Here is a 20596-nt window from a genome sequence, read left to right as displayed (position 1 = left end):
AATCGCCTAAAACTTGTTCGGGGGGGAACTATCGTGAAAAATCGGGTTTACCCCGGAAACGAAGAACCCTGTATCCAGCGTTCGCCGCTATGGTTACATATTTCCGCGACCTTGAAGCGGACGAAGCGGGTTTGATGCACGGTGTCAGCTCAAATCGGTCGACGAAATATTACCACCCATGGGCACCCATACTCACAAGACGATTTCTTCACTTCTACACTCATTATGCTGCATCATCCCCACCCCAACCCCTGGGTGGTTGATATCAACCGCGCATTCTACAGACTAACTTCACTGCGTGACGTCATAACGATGCGGCGGCGCTGCTGTCCTGCTTGGTGGGCAGAAATCGCGTAATCATCGAGTCACTGGGAGTTTTCGGTCGTTATTAAAGGCATGCCGCAAAGTGGTGTAGCTATTGGACGGTGCTACGCTGTACAGAAAAGCCAAATATTCCGTATACACCATGCGGTTTTCTACTCCCTTCTGCCCACCAGCGGCGTCTGCTTTATGCGCATGCGCAGGTATGCGCTCTTGTTTACAAACAGAAGTGGGTATCCAGCCAGCCTCACACCCAGCGCTTTTGCAGCCAGCACAAGCCAGAGAGAAGGAAAGCCATACCAGGACACCAGGGAGGAAGCACACGGCACGTGTGCTTTCCTTCTCTCTGGCTTGAGCAGTAAACAGCTTCCAACGTGCTCCCCCGCCTAGACGGCGCTGCGCTTCCAGTATGGAGGCGTCCACGAGAAAACAGCATATTGCGGTACAAGTGCAGTGAAGTAGCCACTTCCATTTGTGGAGCCACAATCTCCATATTTCTCTTCAAATCCAATTCCATCAATCCAGACGTGAAATTCTATCCCATCGCTGGGGGTAATTTCATGAAAATAGAATGATGACACTCACAGTGAGGACCGAAGTACTTTTACGTTGTCCAGAGAAGCTAGGAAATATTTTAGGACAGAGCGTGGGTGGGATAGATTTGATCATGAACCAAGTAATTCGTGAGCTAATTAAGTCACATTGTGTCGCACCCAATGAATTAATACAACGTCCTAAATGATCGACGAGGTTCATTATCCGGTTCCCGTGTCTTTACATCTTTAATTCTTTCGTACCAGTTTCATAGCAAAATGTTCGTTTCAGAGCTTAATGTAAATCATTAAAGGCCTTGCGGGCTGTTCGAATGGAAAACGTCTCGTGCTAAGGCGACTGCGCACGAGAAAAAGAAAAAAAAAACATATGCTGGGGATCTTAATAGCTCTCAAAGTTGAGCATCGGCATCTCAATGTGTCAGGCATTCAATAGTAAAACACCCTTGAAATTATGGTAATACTTTAGGACAGGGATACGAGGATGTACGGGCGATAAACAATTGCTGACTGGATCATTTGGGTAACGTGTGGAAAAGTCTGACGTCACTTCCACGTCATGAAAGAAGAAGGGGGCAGTCTTCCCTGCGTTACCTCACTCTCAGTGACTGTCGTGGGAGGGATTTTGTGAAGAAATCTTACGTCTTCCGCCAATGTTAGTAATCCCCTTTTAACGCCCCCATTCCACCACCCACATTCCCTCGGTTCCTATTTGCTCGCTTCAATTTCGTCACAGCTTCGATCTGTAAAGAGTTTAATTAACGTTTCACCTTTTCTACAAATAAGCGCACATCCTCTCAGAGTCACTACCACCTCAAAATCTCTCATCCAGTGCACGACTGCCCTTATATTGGTACACAAAACCACGCTATCCTTTCGCAAACAGACGCTGCATGGGTGTCAGCGATCGATCCCAACCGTTGCGGTCAGCGCAGTGTGGGCCGCTCAAAGAAGAGATTCCGCAGCCCACATTAATCAACGAAGACAAACAAATTTCTCTGTTAACAAGACGGGCGAAAGTGACAAAATTTAATTTAAAACAGTGCACTTTCCAGTGCAGACATTGAGCTTCAAACACAATCTCCTACCCATGTGTTGGGCAAACAAGATCCCACGCGGTAATGAAGAGACGACAAACAATCCGGCGAGAGTGCAAAGGTGGAAATAAGCAGCTGCCGGTAACATCTGTTTTTTCTTTTTTCTTTTTTTTTTAGGGGGGGTGATTAAACCAGTTTGTTTGCTGATTCTGTTGTTCCAAATGAGTTTCAACAGAGGGCAAACATTGTAACGTGAATTGGGTGCACTCTTCTGAATGGCTTCATTCAATTTCCCGATATGCCGCATCAATGCGATCCGCACAGAGCAGAGATGAAAGGGTTTTCAAACTAAACAACAACTACATCAATGACGATGGGATGAGCATGTTTCACCGTTTTTCAAATAAAAATCTATAACGCCTCCGGAAATGTTATTAACGAAAGCCGCGATGAAAGTCGTGAAAAAAAAAAAAACCCGTGGGCTGCAGTGTCTCTATTTATACTGCCACAGAGTGTTGTACCCGCTACCGAAGCTCTATCAAGGCGAAACGCTGCCTCCAGTGAAAAGTAGCGCAATACTATAGGAACGAAGAAATGTACGGAATCGTTCCATCGAATAGAAGTAACGCAGTGAGGAGTTTTCGTAAATAGAAAGCACTATACGAAAACGATATGGTACGGGAAGCTGTCAAATCAAATATTAGAAAAATGACCTGAGCCACCTCAAAAGAATAAGGCGATTGATTTATCATCTTTACCGAACCACTATTATTTTCCGCGTTCCTCTTCTTTTTTTTTTTTTTTGACGGTACATAAGATGTGTGGAATTTCGGCATTCTAACATGATCGAACATCGTCGTGCTCTGCAGTACTTCCAGGGCCCCCGATCTTGAACATTCACATTGCGATCGTTATCGTTATATTTAAAGTTCGCGCGCTCTAACGCCGCTTTGGTAGGCTCGCGCAAGATCTCGTGGCGAATCACGGGCCGAAGTGATGCATTCTGGGATAACGACAAGTTGACGATCTTTCTCCGTGACATTGGTCTCCTCTCTATCCTATGATGTGCCTGCGTACCCCTGTGTGACGTGCGTTGTGTAGATGTTCACATGCTGAAGTCATGCACGCTGCACTGAGCCTGCATACCTCAAAGCCATCAGACAGCACAATCACGCACTGTGTCACTCACAACCAAGGTGAAGACTGACAAGAGCAGCCACTGCGGCCACGACGTTTTATCAGACAGCATAGGAAATTTTCTCAGACGCATGTCCTCAGTACGATAGTGCGTGAAAGAAACGATATCCCGAGAGGAACATTAGCTCAAGGTTATTCCCTCGCATGCAGCTCTGCAAAGTGAAGCGTCACACTGATAAGTCACCTGCCCACCGCCCCCATGAGCCTCCACTTTCAGTAGAAATTGTGCCGCTTGCGTCGAAGCAGAGTTCTGACCTCTGAGTACCGTATTTTCCAGTGTATAACGCGCGAGTTATACGGTAAAAAAGTGCTCTGAAGACGTCCTGCGCGTTATCTAACGGTGCGCGTTGTACACGGAAATGTTTCCTGCAGAGTTCATTTTCAGGTTGGTGACGTACGAATTCTAGCCTCCTCCAGAGTGTGCTATAGCTCTCTCCCGTATCTCTTAGGGTCATTTGACAAAACCGGAGAAAGGGCACTGGAGTTCAGAAAAGGTTAACGATGCTGCTTAAGGATGCTATTCAGGAGTCAATAATCTTGAATTTGTTTCAGAAGAATGGCGTGATTGAGAAGGGACGCGAGGAGACGAGGAGAAGAGAGGAGACTGAAGTATACTATGACACCAACGCTGTTGCATCGGAGTTTAACGGATTTGACTAAATGTGTTTCAAATATAGCATATGCATATATGATACACCGCGTTGGTTTATTGTGTATACTGGTGTTAGTACAGAAGCTTGTAGCACCATTGCGGTGCGCGTTATGCACCGGTGCGCGTTATACATCTAACATTTTCAAATTCGGCCCGTTTTTAGGGGTGCGCCGTGCGCGTTATACACCGGATAATACGGTATGCTTTCTCTCGTTTTTTTATTTTATATTTTTTCTCTTTGCTCGAAATATATTCGAACGTCTGTATCTGAACTCCAAAATGCGAGTTTAATAGCAGACATTGAAATTACGGCCCATTGCTGTAGCTATATTTATCAACCTTTAACCTGCTTACATAACGAACACGCGAAAGCATATTGTTAGCGGAGCACTTTCCTTTTGCCGGCCGGTTCTGCATAACACGAACAAAAATCACGGTGCATCTGCATCACGATGAGTGACATGACAGACCGCAATACAAGACTGTTTTTGTTTGACTACCGTCGACGCAATTCCGTAAAGTTATACGGAACTTCTGAACCGGCGAAACAAGTCAAATATGAACAAAAAAAAAAAAAAAAGAAACGCTTGCACCAAATTCTAAACATGCACAAATGACATACTTCTAAGATGGCATCCCAAAGGTGACACCGCCCCCCCCCCCTCACCCATAAAAAAAAAGTATAAATATTAGTTTCGGTTGCTGATCTGTGTCCTGCAACAAAAATATGAATGACGCAGCACTTCCACGGGAGTTTCCTTAATAACTATTTCCATCATCGGTTCACCCCTCTCCCACTTTCGTTCACTCTGCAGACCAACTCGTTCTCCGCTCCTTTTATTCCTTTTAATATACTGCGTCATATTAAGTGCCCCCCCCCCCCCCACCAGTTAATTGAGATGCTAAAATTATAGCACCATATCGTTCGCAATATGTTAGCTGCTCAGGTTTTAAAGCAATAACTTGCCTAACGTGTGTAGGTCCGTCCTGCGCTTTATAGGGACCACGTGATACTCCATGAGTACGTGACGCGGTCACGTGATATATCACTAATAACAATAATTGGGAGCAGATTTACACGTAAGGTGAGTCCGCCCACATTTATGTGGCTGCATGCTGCACGTGCCGAAGGTTAGGACTGTGGATAATTTCGACCACCTGGGGATCTTTTGACGCGCGCCAAAAACCTCCTACACACGGTGCTAGCAGTATAAATCTACCGCATTGAAACAATGTCAATATAACAAACAATATCCAAAGATGAGTCAATTCTTTACGCAGTATTTACGTTTACCTACCTCGACGGGCCACCAATCAAGGAATGACGGCGAACGAATCTGCGTACGCGTAACCTCTATCGACTATACGTGCCACGAAAATGTATCACACTTTACTTTAGCCCTGTTTAGATACACGCCATGCTTCGAGAACGGTCAGTGCCACAGCAGCGCTGTCATTCCCACGAAGGCGCTGCACCGAGAACCATTTCCTTCGTTGTGACGGCGGGGAGCCTTCTCACCAGGTGGGCCCCCAAAGGTTGAGGCCCCCTCCGTTCCCTAGAACCGTGGCGCCTTGGAAGGACGTCTCCCATATCGGCCTACGTTGTATAGTTTGATTTCATTCTCGGCAGGGGTGTCGTTCAACTTTCCACCAGAGTTGTACGCCCCCACAGACTTTCTCCTTCCGTCGTAAACAGCGGAGGCCCGTCGTCGGAACTTGTCGTTACTCTCTAGTTCTGTCGCACAGCAGAGTTGTTGGAAAGGAAGCGATACTCTGAAATACGGGGTATCCGAACCGATAAGGTGTAAAGTGGACAGACATGTACAAGATACTCAAAAATGTATTTAAGATAAGATAATAAATACTAATGTTAGAATGTAATTAAGATAGAGTATAAATACATGAAAATTAAAGTAATTAAGATAGAGTACAAAATACTTCAAAAAGTATTTGAAATACAATTAAGATACTATTTATCCTTGAACGCAAAAAGTCACTGGTCAATGCGGCAAGTCGCTGCTATGTCACATGAATAACCTAAACCCCGCGCACTACGCTAGCCGCCGCCGTGTGATAGGAGTCATCTAAACACAAGTCCCAGAAAGATGACAAAAAGATACCACATAAGACATAACTGCACTAACTATATGTGACCCAGAACAAAGCAAACTTCTAGCAGATCCCTGCTCAGCGAGGTCAGAATGGTCACCGCGTCAGGGCACTCATAATAAGAACCCTCACTGGCCAAGGATTAGCACACACGGGGCAAGATCTCTAAATGGAGTCTTCCAAGGAGGGCCAATGTCCGGGTCTAGAGCCACTATCCGGGTCATGTCCGAGGGACTCAGAAAATTTCCCCTGAACAAGCAAGATAATGGAAAGACGAGACACAAAGTTTGAGAGGGAGATCCAAAATATGTAATTAGAGTATTGAGTGGAAAATACCATAAAATGTATTTTAAATAGAGTACAAATACACAAAACAAAAAGTATTGATAGAGTACCAAAATACCGCAAATTGTATTTAAAATACAGTATTTTAAATACAATACTCCAAATACGTACAAGTCAAAGTGAATTTAGTGGGGCTTCTACTTCACAGGTAGTTTCTTTTATGTTGCAACGCTCCTTACGATTTTTTATAGAATGGTGCTGCGATAACCTTTAGATACCATTTTTGATACCGCATAAAATTAGGCTGTAGTGAGAGTGATGTTGTATTTGTATACTCCCAATTTTATAATTTTATGCGGTATTGTGTGTAGTATTTTGGTCCCGTGTGATAAAATGCGCCTACTGAGCGTTCCTAATAGTACATCAAGTAACACATACCCGGGATTTGATTAAAAATTCTCCGTGAACCGGAGATTAGGCCCGCCGGTCGGCCATCGAGTAGACTCTGGTGAAATGCGCTTCACGGCAGTATAACGCTGGGACAGTGGATCCAGTGGACAGTGATCCAGAATAGACGACTTAAGATGCCAGTGCTCTTTACGCAAGCATTGCATCCTGGGAGCTTGTTGAGCGGGGGAACGCTAAGAATAATCCTTCACATTTCGCTTTCGCTGACCTTGGCACGTCGTGCACAATGGACCGGTAGGGGAGAAATCGGGACAGTTTGGAGGCCACCTGTTTCTTTTGTATTAGTAAACTCCCACAGTTCAATGCGGCGCTAAGCACTCTGGGACTTTCTGAACTCGTCTATTGGCGAGCGAAGGTCCACGTGATCGACTTAAACCAGACGCCACTAAACCAATGGTTTATCTAAGTTGGTGAATAGGGCTGACTGAGTTTAAAGTCCTGCAAGACATCTTTTAGATTACAGTGTTTCTCAAACTGGTGTTCCGCGAGCCTTATCCTGAGGTTCCGCGAACAGGATACTGTTCAGCAGCCCACAATGCCCTAGCTGCGGGAAAGTATTGTGAAACAGTTGAATGAATCCGGCAAACCTAAAGCGACATCTTGTGACGAAAACAATAAACAATTAAGTAAATTATTATTAAATAATCACTTATAAAGAACAAAAATTTGCTACTTGTATACGACATCTAGTTCGCCTCACCCACTTCTACCCAGTTGCCCCAGTGTATAGTAGGTGCCTTGAGGTCGTGCTGGCATGATCAGGGGTTCCCTCGAATGACAAAACTTGAGAACTACTGCTCTAGAAAGACTATTAAGGCGGATTTACGCTGCTGCGTTTACGATTGCCACTTGCGTGTTACGTCCGCAGACAACGAATCATTGCAACGGAACATCCTTCCGGATGGAACGAAGGTACACGTAAGACGCTGTACGTAGTAGAGCCCTGCAGGGGCACGGGCCCCCGTCCCGGCCCGCGGGCCGGGCCGGGCTTGTTATTGGCTGTGTGCTCCAGGCCGGGCCGTTAAAACACGCCATCACCGCGTGCCGAGCCGGACCCGGGCCGACAAATATGTTTCCCAGGTTCAGGCCCGGCCGGGCCACGCAGCTAATTCCACACAATGGAGATGCATTAGTTCATATCATCATGCGCTTGCGTCATTCCCGTGCATATTTTGCAAAGACAAGCAAGGGACACTGCATTGTGCATATGATTCGACCCTCTAGAACATTCTCAAAGCCACTTTACAATGCTCCTGACTCCTCACGTATTTCACAATCACCTTGGCAAAGCTTGGTGAGAGGGGTGGGGACTGGGTGAAGGAGTTTGTTGACAGCATCCTCTGTCTCCGCAAAATCTTGACACTGTAACGATAACGCCCATGCCCGCGTGCGTTCTTGATTTAATTTGGCCTCGTGCGGTTACGGTGTTGAACCGCCATCACTTGTATGTTTGTCTTCTCTCCTTATAAATTTACTTATAAATTTGTTTGATAATCGCCAGAAACGCGTACGTCACGGCTGGAAATACTAGGCCGGGATCTACTCGCCGAGTCACCGGGCCGGGCCGAGCTCTACTCACTGGGCAACCGGGCCGGGCCGGGACGGGCCGCATACAAATATGAAGGTCCGGGCCCGGGTCGGGCCCGGACATTTTTCGATGCGCCCGGGCCGGGTCGGGCCCGGAAAAGTCCGCCCGTGCAGGGCTCTACTACGTAGCCGTAAACGCAGTAATGTGAATCAGCCTTTACACTGGTCACTGTTACAGTTACACAGCTTTCGCGTAATAACACTCGAAGGGGACGTGCGATACGGCTTGTTTGCGTTTCTAACGGTATGCTGAAGTTTCATCCTGTTCCCTTACCTAAAGTAAGACGCACTGCAAAAAAAGAAAACGCCGCGGTTTCGAGTTGCTCCTCGAAGTGACAAAACGCGCCCTGTACGTTAATCATTTACAACACAAGCTCGTGTCGCTAGACGGCAAACGAAAGTTATCAATAAGCGTGATTAAAACTGGCAAAGATATCAGGTCAAATTCTAGCATTTTACGAAGGCATTCAGACACCACTTAACGCAAGGAGCTGCAACCTGAAAATAGATCTCCTGTCGCTTTCTAATCTCTTGCAACCCAAGTTTTTTTATGTCTGCGTCAGCGCCAGAGCTACCCATTGAATGCAGTGAATGGGAAGTGGGATAAAAGCGACAACCGCACGTAAACAGATCAAATTAGAAATTACTGGAGGAGAGCATTAATTACGGGTCACGAAGTATCAACTTGGCGACGCGGAAATCGCGCCGATACCAAGGACCCCACTAAGCTCCCTTTAAAGCAAAGTTCCGAAAGCGGATGTTTTGAAGGCACCCACGCTGGCTGCAGGATAAATTTGGAAGTTCCATGTGTGGCAGAAGTCTATACGGACCACGAAATCGATCCCGAATTTGTTATTGAAACGCATATTTCATATGTGGAGAACCTCGACGCACGCGTAGTTTAATATGTGCCTTCCGATTTCAGAAAACGCGCGTGTGTGACATAATTTTGCCCATTTTATATTCCTGCTGCGCACTAGCTGATATTTTTGTAGGTAAACATGCGAGGACGCAAATAGCGAAGTCGCAAAAGAAAAATAACGGAAGCTTTCGCAATACCTAGCATTTTGAACTTTGAGAGTGCTGTATACAGAGTTTAAAAACTAATAATAATCATAATAAAGAGAGAGAGAAAATGATAGAGTGCGCACCTTACTCGTTTGGCAGCATGAGGTGACTTTGTCGCCGAAATAACTCCCCTAAGTGTCATATAAATATGGTTCTGCAAAGCCTCAACTGGAACTTCATTCAGACTTTACTATTTAGGGATCTGGAAAAGAATCTTAGGTGTATATTTTGTTTCCTTCTTTACTTTCTATCTTTTTTTAGCGGTTTCGGTCAGTATTGTCGGCCAATGGGGTTCAAACACTAATCTGTTATCGCTTATCTGTGCATCAGCAATATTTTTTTTGTGTGTTGCGTTATCTTGTCGGGCTGTTGTCTGTGTCGTTGCCACTATTTACACAAGTATTTTGTAAATTCCCACTCCGTTCTGTAATACCTTCAAGTGAGTGCCTTGAACGTACAATAAACAAAACAAAACAAAAACAAAACACAGACGTTGCTTAAATACAGGGTAGTCAAGCAACTGAGTAAAGGTATCAGAGCACCCGTGTCCTGATACTTTCTTGTGTATCGTGAGAAAAATATTAATACTATGTGCCTGTATGTAGTTACTTTTTTGCATAGCTTTCAACCCTATTTTTTTAGTGTTTTTTTCTTGAGATACTGAAGAAAAACGACAATCACCGACAATCAATATAAACGAATCAACATAATCAACATCGCCATTGAATGTTAAGAAATGAGTAAAAGCGTGGTAATGCAAATATAACTTTACTATGACCTGCCACAAAGCGACAGGCCTATAATCCATAGAACAAAAAAAAAAAAAAAAGAATTGCGTCTTTAACTGAGCATGGAAGGGCGTGAAACACTCTGAATTCCGACGAAGAGAAAGCGTTTTTATTATTATTATTCTTACTTTTTTTTTATCTGTCGAGTGCATCGTGTTCTCGCTTGAAACGTATTTATCGGGCATCTGTTAGTCATGCACATCAAGCTCGAGGTCACCAAGCTTTGAACTCTGCATTTCAAATTCCGATGTCCTCTGTTCCGCTACGTCCCTATTGGAATATAGTCCTATTGTATACGTAACCTCCATTTCCGTTACTGACATTTTTTCGTATGTTACATGCATGATGCATGGCAGAACACCGGCATTCGTGAGCCGTTGAAGAGCGACATCGTCATAGCGATCCAGTTGTACAGCTTGAAGCAGAGTTAACTGAAACGTGCCTCCGACCTGCGGAGGAGGGGGAGGCACATTGTATAGCCGTACTTTGAAGAAATAAAGGGAAAGAGCGTTTGGACTATCCCACTCGTGCTACAGGGCTGTCCGTCGTTAGCCAGGCGCTGTGAATGTCGAGATTACGAGTGTTATTGCCTTCAGCTGTGGATGAGCTGTGTTACGCTCCCTTATCTGGGAGTGGGACCAATGACGTAGCTCCGCGAGCAACACGGGAGAGAGTGAAACTGAGGAGCTGCGCAGACGATTGACCTACTTGAATGGAGTACTACATTACTAACCGAGAAGAATTGGGGGTAGGGTCACTGTACAAGTTCAAGGTAAGAGGCATGTGAAGGAATGCTAGTAGTTTCACACTCTAAGAAAAAGGAGTAAAAGACGGAGTAATTGCATCTTCTAGTCCCTTAGATTGCAATTACTCCTTATTTTAGTCCCCTAATTCCGACTTTACTCCCCAGGACTGCAAATTGTCACTGAACTTCGGAAATGGTCTTCCTAATGCAACAGACTATGTATATATATATGTGCTCTTGGTCAGTTCGATGGCATAACGCTGTATAACTAGGCCAACTTAGAGATTTTCCACCTACACAGAGTGAGAAACACTTAGGGCATCTTTCGTGGCAAATCGTGCCCGTGTATGTAGGAAGACTTTATATAGGAATACTTTATATATATAGGAAGACTGGATATATAACTGTTGACGGTTTGATCCGATGTATTTTCATGCATGCGCACTAATTACCTGGAACTGTTAGAACAGAGCGCTTAATGCAGTCTCCACTCTGTGACATTCATTTACTCCCCTACATTTACTCCCGAAAGGGACTATCTTTTGTGGCAATGCATTTAGTCCCCAAAAGGAGTAAAATTACTCATTTTTTCTTAGAGTGTAGTTATTCTTCCGTCGACAAAAGTATCCCAATAATTGGTCACTGAGATGCGTATATTCTACATGCATCTCAGCTCAGTGACCCATTATCGCTTTTTTTTATAAGTTGGAGTTTTTCGCGCAAATAAGGAATGCATTATTCAATACACCAGGTGACCCTAGAATATGTTTTCCATTTGGTGAACTTTTGGAGAGGAGTAAAGGAGAAAGCAGACGACAATGCTGGGTCACGTCACCGAATCCTCCTTCGGACGAACCACCGTATAGTATGGAGCTCTGTTTTCTGCTCTTCGCATTTCGATTTCGGTTTGCTATTCTGGAAAAATTCTGGCGTCTGAGGCTCATCAGCACCGTTGGTGGTGGATGTGTTAGTAGCTTACAACCTTGCCTACGAAGCAGGGCACAGGCTGGTTCTCCAATTGGTTCCAGCCCATTGCGATGTCGAAGGGAATGAACAGGCCGACAGCGCCACAGAAGCAGCTCTCTCGTCTCGGAGACGGACGCGTATTGCGCTGCAGAGAGAAGATCATCGGTCCGTACTTCGACACCTCGTGATGCCTCTGGCTACACGCCAGTAGACCGCTGACATTCTCCACCCAGCCATGCTGAGCAGAGTTGATCCAGCGCTCGCTTTACGCATGCCTCGATATACCTCTCGTCAAGATGCCGCGTTATAGTTCATCGAATGCGCCTCGATCTGGCTTTTAGAATGGCGTTACCCCTCGAGGCAAGTTGACTCTCCCCAATGCAGTCACTGCGTTGCTGTAGAAGATCTAGAACACATTCTCCATTGCCCACGCTACCAACCTTCCCGAACCGTACTCCCCGGGTCCCTTAACGAGCTAGACTCTCGCCCCCTCTCTCTCGCAAAATTGTTTGGTCCCTGGCCACATCCAGCCCATCAACGCTCTGCCCTCAAAGCTCTCTTCACCTTTCTGAATACCATAGGACTTCGATCCTTATTGCGAAGGGGCTCATTATTTTATTTCCCCGCATCACCACAAGCAATGGGGTAGAGTATCGCCCCTGATGATGAAGCTCCCCATTCACCATCTTGTAATAAAGTTGTTGTCATACAAAGCGCTGGTAGGCAATGACCCTGTTATTCGGTGAAGTTGACAAGGCTGACAAGGCTGCTATAATGGCAAAGGAGTATGTGTAACGAACAGAGTGCTTTAAAGACGGTTGTCCGCGCAGTTCCTCTGAAGTCGGTCATTCCTTGCTGCTGTTCTCTCGACATCTGTCTACGACTATACGCCCGTAGACCGCTCAATGCCAGTGTTGCTTCGAGGTCCTAACGCTTGCAAAATACCTCTCTAGTACACGAGTCACTGCACAGAAGACTTTAATCTGAAGTCGTGGCGACCGTCCTGTTACATTGTATTTGCCCAAAGAGAGGATTAATGCACCCGTTGACAGCAGTGCCTCCTGATCCTGTCTTCAAAACAACGTTCCACTAGGCGTTCCAAAGACGGAAATCCGTGTGCAAAGTCACATATTGCACAGCTATAGAACACCCCCATACCGTGCAAGCGTCTCAAGATTCCGCGCTCTTGAACTACAATGCTTGGTCAAGTTAATGTGGCCACCAATAAGAGTCCTCAAGAGACGCACAGTCGTCATAAAGGTAAAACGCGCTCTCACACATTCGACGAAATCCCCGGAACACGAAGAAAGAAAGAAAGAAAATTTCATTTTCTCCATCCTGACCACGTATGTCTGCGAAGTCGCAAAACAAGGCCCTCTCTCGCCTTCACTCTTACAACCGCCGGAGAGTTACACATTCCAGGCTAACACTTTTTCCCATTCGCCTGCACAATGCCCTTCCAAATCACCCTGAATAACGCTCTTGTACTTCGAGGCCATGCGGACCACTTGTGAGTTAAGCTTTCGGGCTCTCACCAGTTGGCGGTTTCATTGTTTCCATTCCCCCCACCGCCACGTTCGCCCTATCTCAGATCAGATAGAACAAAAGGAAGATGGCGCGTCGAACGGAAGGTCAAGAAATTAATCAGTCTATTGTTCTTGTGCGCCTTCGCCATTCATGTTGAGCCTGCTCGTGCAACATCTGCGTAGGTGGAGGAACTGAAAGTCTTGTCTCATCATATTGCTAATAAGGATCGAACAATAAAGCCGACCTAGTCGAGATGAATGAGGAGTCTGTGCTCGAGGAGTCTGTCGTGTAGCTTGATGTTTTTGACGAGAGGCGTTCGCATGAAGTTCTCTTTAGTAGGGTTCTATAGATGCATATTGAAATACTTGTACTTAGTAAGATTGAAGGAAGAGAGACCGCTTTTCAAAACTGGGGTGCATGGGCTTGGTGTGCGGTACGAGGAGGTCATACAGAGCAGGCACTTTAACAATATTTATTGAACATAGTCGATTATATATCATGAACTGTCTAAGAAAGTAATAACCTTCAACAGAGGTTGAATTTTATATTTTAGCAACGTTCTGTTTAATGAAAGGTGATCATGCATGGTTATCGGCGTTAAAACAACTCGCATACACTAGTTCTAAAATGCACCTGGATAAATTACACAGTTGTACATGTATAGGTTTTTCACAATAATATGCACGTTATACAGTATAATATGCATTATATTGCGCAATATAAGTAGGGTTCGGCGACTATTCGGTGTTTTCATTTGGCAATAGTAGGGGGATGTTCGCCGGAGATTTCGATTTCTGATGCCTTTCGGATAAACTCCGAAAAACTCCGAAATTGAGGGCCTCGATTTTTGCCAAGTGAAAACACCGAAAGGCCGGGTGATTAAGCTGCTCATACGTTTAGGTTGAAGCAGCTGATAGTGTGTAAGAGGGCGAATATTAACATAAAGTACGGTTGGGTGAACGCTTTTATGAGACCATGTGAGACGAAGGCTGGTCGTGGCATCACTCTGGGATGACGATGACGATTCGACATCGGTGGATGTGAAAAGGGGGCATGCAAACAGACGAGTTGACATTGATATCTGCATTATCGTCTTGATCCATTCCACGTTATCAGCCTATAGGTCTCTTGGACTGCTGGAAAGAGGATTAGTATGATGTTTTCAACTAATCAATGAGGTAATAATGGAGAGGAACACGTGAAAAGGCAACGTAACAGTGTAACTAAAGCGCACAGAAATAAAATCCTGCACGTCATTTCCAAGGCAACATCAGCTCGAAAACGGCATCGCCTGTGCTTTGCTTTGTAAGTGCATGCGTGGAGGTGTCGAGCAGCTGTGAGGCCAAAACCTTCGTGAGCACGTTTCTACACCCTTTCACACATCAGCCCTCGGTCAATGTGTCATAATATTCTCACCCTTAGGGGAGTACGACGCTATATTTGACCCATGGTGTGAATGAAAGACATTGGTCGGCGCACTCTCTGTGCTGTACTGAAGGAGTTTTCTCAGACGTCCTCATATTCGATGGGACCACAGAATACAAGCAATAAACAGTAAAAAAGTAAAACTGTTCAATGTACGCTTGGTTTTCCAACATCCTATATGATTTAGCTATTACCGTTATATTTAGCTACTCGATAAATGCGGTGAGCAGGCAACGGGGTAACTTCCTCAATCATCTTGGCTGTCACTGTGGTGCAGTATGGGGTGCTCGCATGTTTTCTGTGGTGGGTAGTCCTGCGAGACTACCCGAAACCCAGAGCAACAGGCACTGCTCACCACGCAAGGGGCGGCTGAAGGGGGGGGGGGGTTACTGTAGACCCCCTGAATTTGTCAAGAGGGCGCAAAATTCCCATGGAGGTGAGGCGCCAAAGTGTTATCTCAGGCGCCGCATGCGAATAAAATGCCATAAACCCTTTTCCTGAATCGATCAAATTGCCAGCATAGTCAAGGCTTTGTCGATGCATGCGGTAGAGCTCACGACGACATGACCTGAAAGTGGGTTCCACGGGTTCCAGGATGTTTTACACAACTCTCACCGGTGTGCCATGAGCTGTATAGAATCGAAAGCTGCACCACCCCACATTGCGGCGCATACAATTCCGGGCTCGCTGGTTCTCGTCCGCGATGACCGCCTTCCGAAAAGCCGCCACAGAAAAGACAGAGACACAAGAAAGAGTCGGATGCTGTAAGCACAGCTGCACTACGCCTAATCTTCGCCAGCACGGGCGGTCAAACGGTGAGGACATGAATTGGTGGTGGCGGTGGGGGGGATGAAAGGGGCGCCGGTTGGGATCTGCGGTCCCCCTGAATTTAGGACGTTGCGCCGCCCCTGTGTACCACCATCATCTTTCCTCTCCCTCTTTTACCCTTCCCCTTTGGCTCACCTAGCCGCCAATTACGGGCAGGGTAACAGCACCTCCCCGACACATCACCCACCCTCCTCGATAAATGATATGCACTTACTTCTAAAAAACGTTCCTACTATATCTGTGCAAAAAATCAGACCTGGGTAATAATAACTAATAACTGAGTTACGAGCAACAACAACAACAGATAAATTAATGATGATGATGTAACTGTAATTAGTTATTTTTGAGTAACGAGTTACTTTTCTGGGAAAGTAAGCTGCAACTAGTTAACAATTTCGCTTAAAATTACTGTAAAATGTAAACTAGTTACGACTCGGGTAGCGCCCTTTTTGTCATGCGTTTGCACGGTTTAAACTGCTTTATCATCGTGAAAATGATACAGGCGTTCTTTACAGCGCCCCTGTTGAACGGCTTGTTAGTGTGGGAAGGGATGTGTATGGACTGAAGCGATGGAAGCTTACTGGTGGTAACTCGCCAACTCGTAACTCGTCAAAGACTTAATAAATAATCGACACGTGATGCGGTTGGACAGTACAACGCTAAAATGAAGTTCTTTAGCGTTGCATTTACTCGTATTTCGTTCCATAAAAAGCTAGGAACTGTAACTGCAGTAGCTAAGTATATGGTGGTAACTGTAACCATAAATAGTTGCATTTCGAAAATAGTAACTGTAACTCAATTACTATCTTTACAAGCTAAATGTAACTTTGTTACCGTTTTAAAGTAATTTACCCATGACGGCCAAAAATACCCCACATTCAAAAGAAGAGAGAGAAAGACAAGACAGCGAACAAAGGTGGTCATGAAAAAAAATATATATAGTAATAACGCCATAATAGCGAAAATTATCACTGCTGTCCAGATGACACCGGACTTCGGTCTCCCCAAATATTTCCCGAAAACTGAACACATATGTGTCTTGATGATGGATGAAAACTGATAGATCTCGAATTACGTGATTACGAACCTCATTACGTGAAGTTGCTTGGGAAAAGCCGGATGGTTGCATAATGTGTACGACAGATGGCTCGTATGCCATTGTGTATAAATGGTAACTCGATAATAGAGTTTTAGCAAACCGTTGATAGCGTGACTTGCATCGAACCGTATCAACCGGAACCAATCAGTGGATAAGATTCTGAGTCACACATGGCTGCGATTGGCTCCGATAGGCACGATAACCTTACCAACGGTGTGCTAAAACTGCCTAATAGTGTTTCAAAGGTCCGCCATCCCGCAGATTGCCGAAGAGCTTGGCGCTCTTTGCCTAATCATGATTGCGTAATAACGTTCCGGTTTGGACTCGTGTCATGGACAGACCATGCGGTTGGAACGGATGTTTTGAAGGTATTGTAAAATAAGTTGTTTTTGGGTACGCAAGTAAAAGACATTGCCAACAAAAGGCATTTCAGCAGACCCTTTTGATTTTATGGTAAAAGACATTTCAACATCGTGTTTCAGCCCGTGTTCTCGACCGTTGGGAATTCGAATGGAACTGAGAAAATGTTTGATCCGAACATCCAAGAAGTTTCTCTGCTCTACATGAGCAAACAGGTACACAGTAATTTCTTCTTGAGCCCATACCTATTTACCCCACACAGTGCGTACACTATATCCTTACTGTACTCACCGCTCATACGACACCCACTCGCTGGGTGTAGATCCCGGGTGACGTTAAAGGCTGGGACAGCAATACTTCAGACGTGGGATGGAATCCGCCATCGGTATTGCTGTCTCATGCACTTTCCATTCAAATCTTGGTACATATTTGCTCCAGAAGTCTCCCGCACACCAATACCTCGATCCTGCATTCCTCTCTCCACCTGTCTGCACGAGCCCCAGGTGATTTGCGGCGCCTTCACATGGAATTCAAGACCAGTATTTCCTTTACTATACCGAAACACGGAAAGAGCGGCACATGTCGAAATCGTACTAAAATGGGGTATACTTGCGATTTGTAAGGTGTTTCTCATCTCGGTTCTTGACTTTACGAAACTCCTGTAGACGTTGAGCTCTACTGTCCAGGCGGACATTACAAAATCACAGGAGAGGCGGTAGCGGCTTTTGACCAGATACGTTGTAACCCTGAAGATGGATCACCCTACAATTCCCCTGACTTCAAGAAAGATGATGAAACTGGGAGAGAGCTCTTCACATCGCGCCAGTCAAATGGGCGGACTTTTAAAGGCTTTTTACATTGTGTTTACTCTATTTCTGCGGTATGAAGGGGGCAAAAAATAAGTTTATGGGAGCACCCTGTTGGTTCATCCACCTCCCAATTTCCGGAACCGTAGATCCATCGTTCCCTTGTAGCGATTAAGTTGTCACCCGTCACTTCGGCCGAAGATTCCAGAACTGCATAGCGATGATGAAGCTAATACTATATATGCTGGCTGAGAGGTTTGAGCACAATCGTGCAACTCCAGTATACGGCCACATCAGATCAAAATTAAAATATGTTATAGAGCAAATTTACAATTGTTATGTACGTTCGCTACCACCTCCAATACATATTTTTCGTTAAAGTTTTCGCTCTTCAAGCTCTGATGATCTATCCTCCTTCTGCATGGGTGTGCCTGGGTCAGAACCAGATTTAGCTGAGCGCGAGGCGTGAGCTGTTATAGCTGTTCTTCGTTCCTGTACGGAACATTCTGAGTTTTTATCTATTTTGTATTGTTTATTTTTCTTTATTTATCAGTCATTACGTTGATAAAGCAATATACCTGATTAGTGCCACAATTTATACAACGACGCGATGAAAGATGTGCAATGTCCGAAAGAGACAGAGAAAAAAAAAACAATGTCACCATGCACGGAAAAATCAAGAAACATACGTCATGAGGTCGTTAAAGTTTGTATCCTATTAATAACACCGCTAACGCATTCAAGGGACACAACAACTGGTGGGTAGCGCGTTCCATTCTTCGGTTGTTTAACAAGAAAACAAAACAAAATGAGTGCTCGAATATATCACCGCACGTAGGAAGGGATGAACTGCGTTCAGGTAATTGAGTCCGGCGTGAAGAAGGTGCGATGTCAGTGCCCATTAAATACAGCCATAGAGACGGCCATTAAATACAAATAATAATAACAATAATAATAATAATAATAATAACGTACATATTTTCCTCCTTACACTCACGGGTTCAAGGTTTGCTGGGAAAACCGGCGAACTCCGTGTCTGACGCCGCGGTTGGAGAGGGCACCGGGTTTGAATCCGCGCACAGATTGTGCTCTTTTGCTGCTTTCCCTATTTGCTTGTGTTTTCGGATGCTGTAAGGCAAATGTCGGCACAATTCCCTGTGAAGTCGGCCACGGACACAACATCACCCTGCCGCCACACCAGCAGGCAGATGGCTTGGCAATAACACGCCACCAAACCAAATCTGTGTGTGAGTCGTGTTTGTCTCATCTGCTTTCGTCGGCTCCTTCACCGTAAGGACTGTCGTTTTGCAGCTGGTGAGTCTTCTACTGCGAAGAGTCGGCGAGTCTTCTGCAATTTGCAAGATCAATATTGCAATAATGTTCGTTGGAGGTCAGGGCCACCACATCTAACTTCGGGCCTCAGGTGTTGACATGTCCCTACCCTCTACGTTGGTTTCTCTTGGTATTATGAGAGTTCAATGTTTGCGAGAGAGTTAAATAACGCTTCTGTCGTCGCAACTCTACGATGTTTGCTGTCAGATCTCAGGCTTCTTTTCGTCAGGAATTTATAGACCAGCTTCCCTGTATTTAGGTTATTTCATCTGACATCATAAGGACAGCTCAATCGGCTTTTTTAAACGCTCAAACTCAATAGGCAACACCGGCTCTTCTATGTTATATTGCACGGGTACGTGAGATTTGCGTTTCGCGAAGTGTGGGAAAATTCGCGAACCTCTGGGAACTTCGGCGAACTCGACAAGAAATTGCAAAGTTCGTCGAATCGTGCGAAATTATGGAGTTGTGAGCAAAGTCAGCGCGAGTCACGCAAGTCAGCGAGAGTTTGTCACAAGCATTTCGGCTTAGACGGGCCTGCTGTATTTCGAAATTGTACATAGTAGGGGGGAAATAAATTTATTATTATTATTATTATTATTAAAAAAAGTTGCGGTGCGACAAAAAATCACTACAAGCCAAAACTTCCCAAACACGTGTGCGGGCTCGTTTGGCTTTGCGCGTGTCTCACGCATTCCTGCACAGGCGCTGCCCTCTATGGAACATACCAGCAACTGCGCAAGACAGCACAAGACGTTTGCTCGCGCCCTCTCGCCGACGCGGAGTGCAGCACATATATTAGCGGGAAATTTACACGTGTTCATGGTATGTCAGTGGTTCTCAACACGATCTCAATGAACCTACTACACTGGTGCGACTGTGTAAAAGTTGATGAGGCGAACTAGAATGCCGATAACATGGTCGTCGGGGCAGTACCGCTTGCGGTGCTGTTCCGGGAAGATCTTTTCTTTATCTATCTCTAGCTTTTTTTGTGTGTGTGTGTATTTTTTAAAATAATTTATTTACTTTAATTGCGTACTGTTCGGTCGCAAGAAATACGTCGCTTCAGGTTAGCCGGATTCTTTCAAACGTTTCACAATACTTTCGCGCACATAACGCACTGTGGGTTGCTACTGATGACTGTAGTAAATCCAATTTCCATGTAGGGAGGAGAGTAGTTCCGACTTTCCAATTGCTTGTAATCCTTCCGAACATGTAATGCTTCCGAACATGTAATGCTTCCGAAACACAAGAGAAAAGCAAAAGTGGGGTGCGCCAAAATCGACGGATTGAATTACAGGTGGGGCCAGACTTGTACAAAATACTGGGCAAAAGTATTTAAAATAAGATACTAAATACTCTAAGGAAAAAGTATTTAAAATAGAGTACAAAATACTCAAAACTGAAAGTAATTTGAGTAGAGTATTAAATACTCTAAGAAGTAT

Source organism: Ornithodoros turicata, chromosome 2 (assembly GCF_037126465.1).
Source record: "Ornithodoros turicata isolate Travis chromosome 2, ASM3712646v1, whole genome shotgun sequence".
NCBI classification, from domain to species: Eukaryota; Metazoa; Arthropoda; class Arachnida; order Ixodida; family Argasidae; genus Ornithodoros; species Ornithodoros turicata.
Note: the sequence above shows the minus strand (reverse complement) of the source record.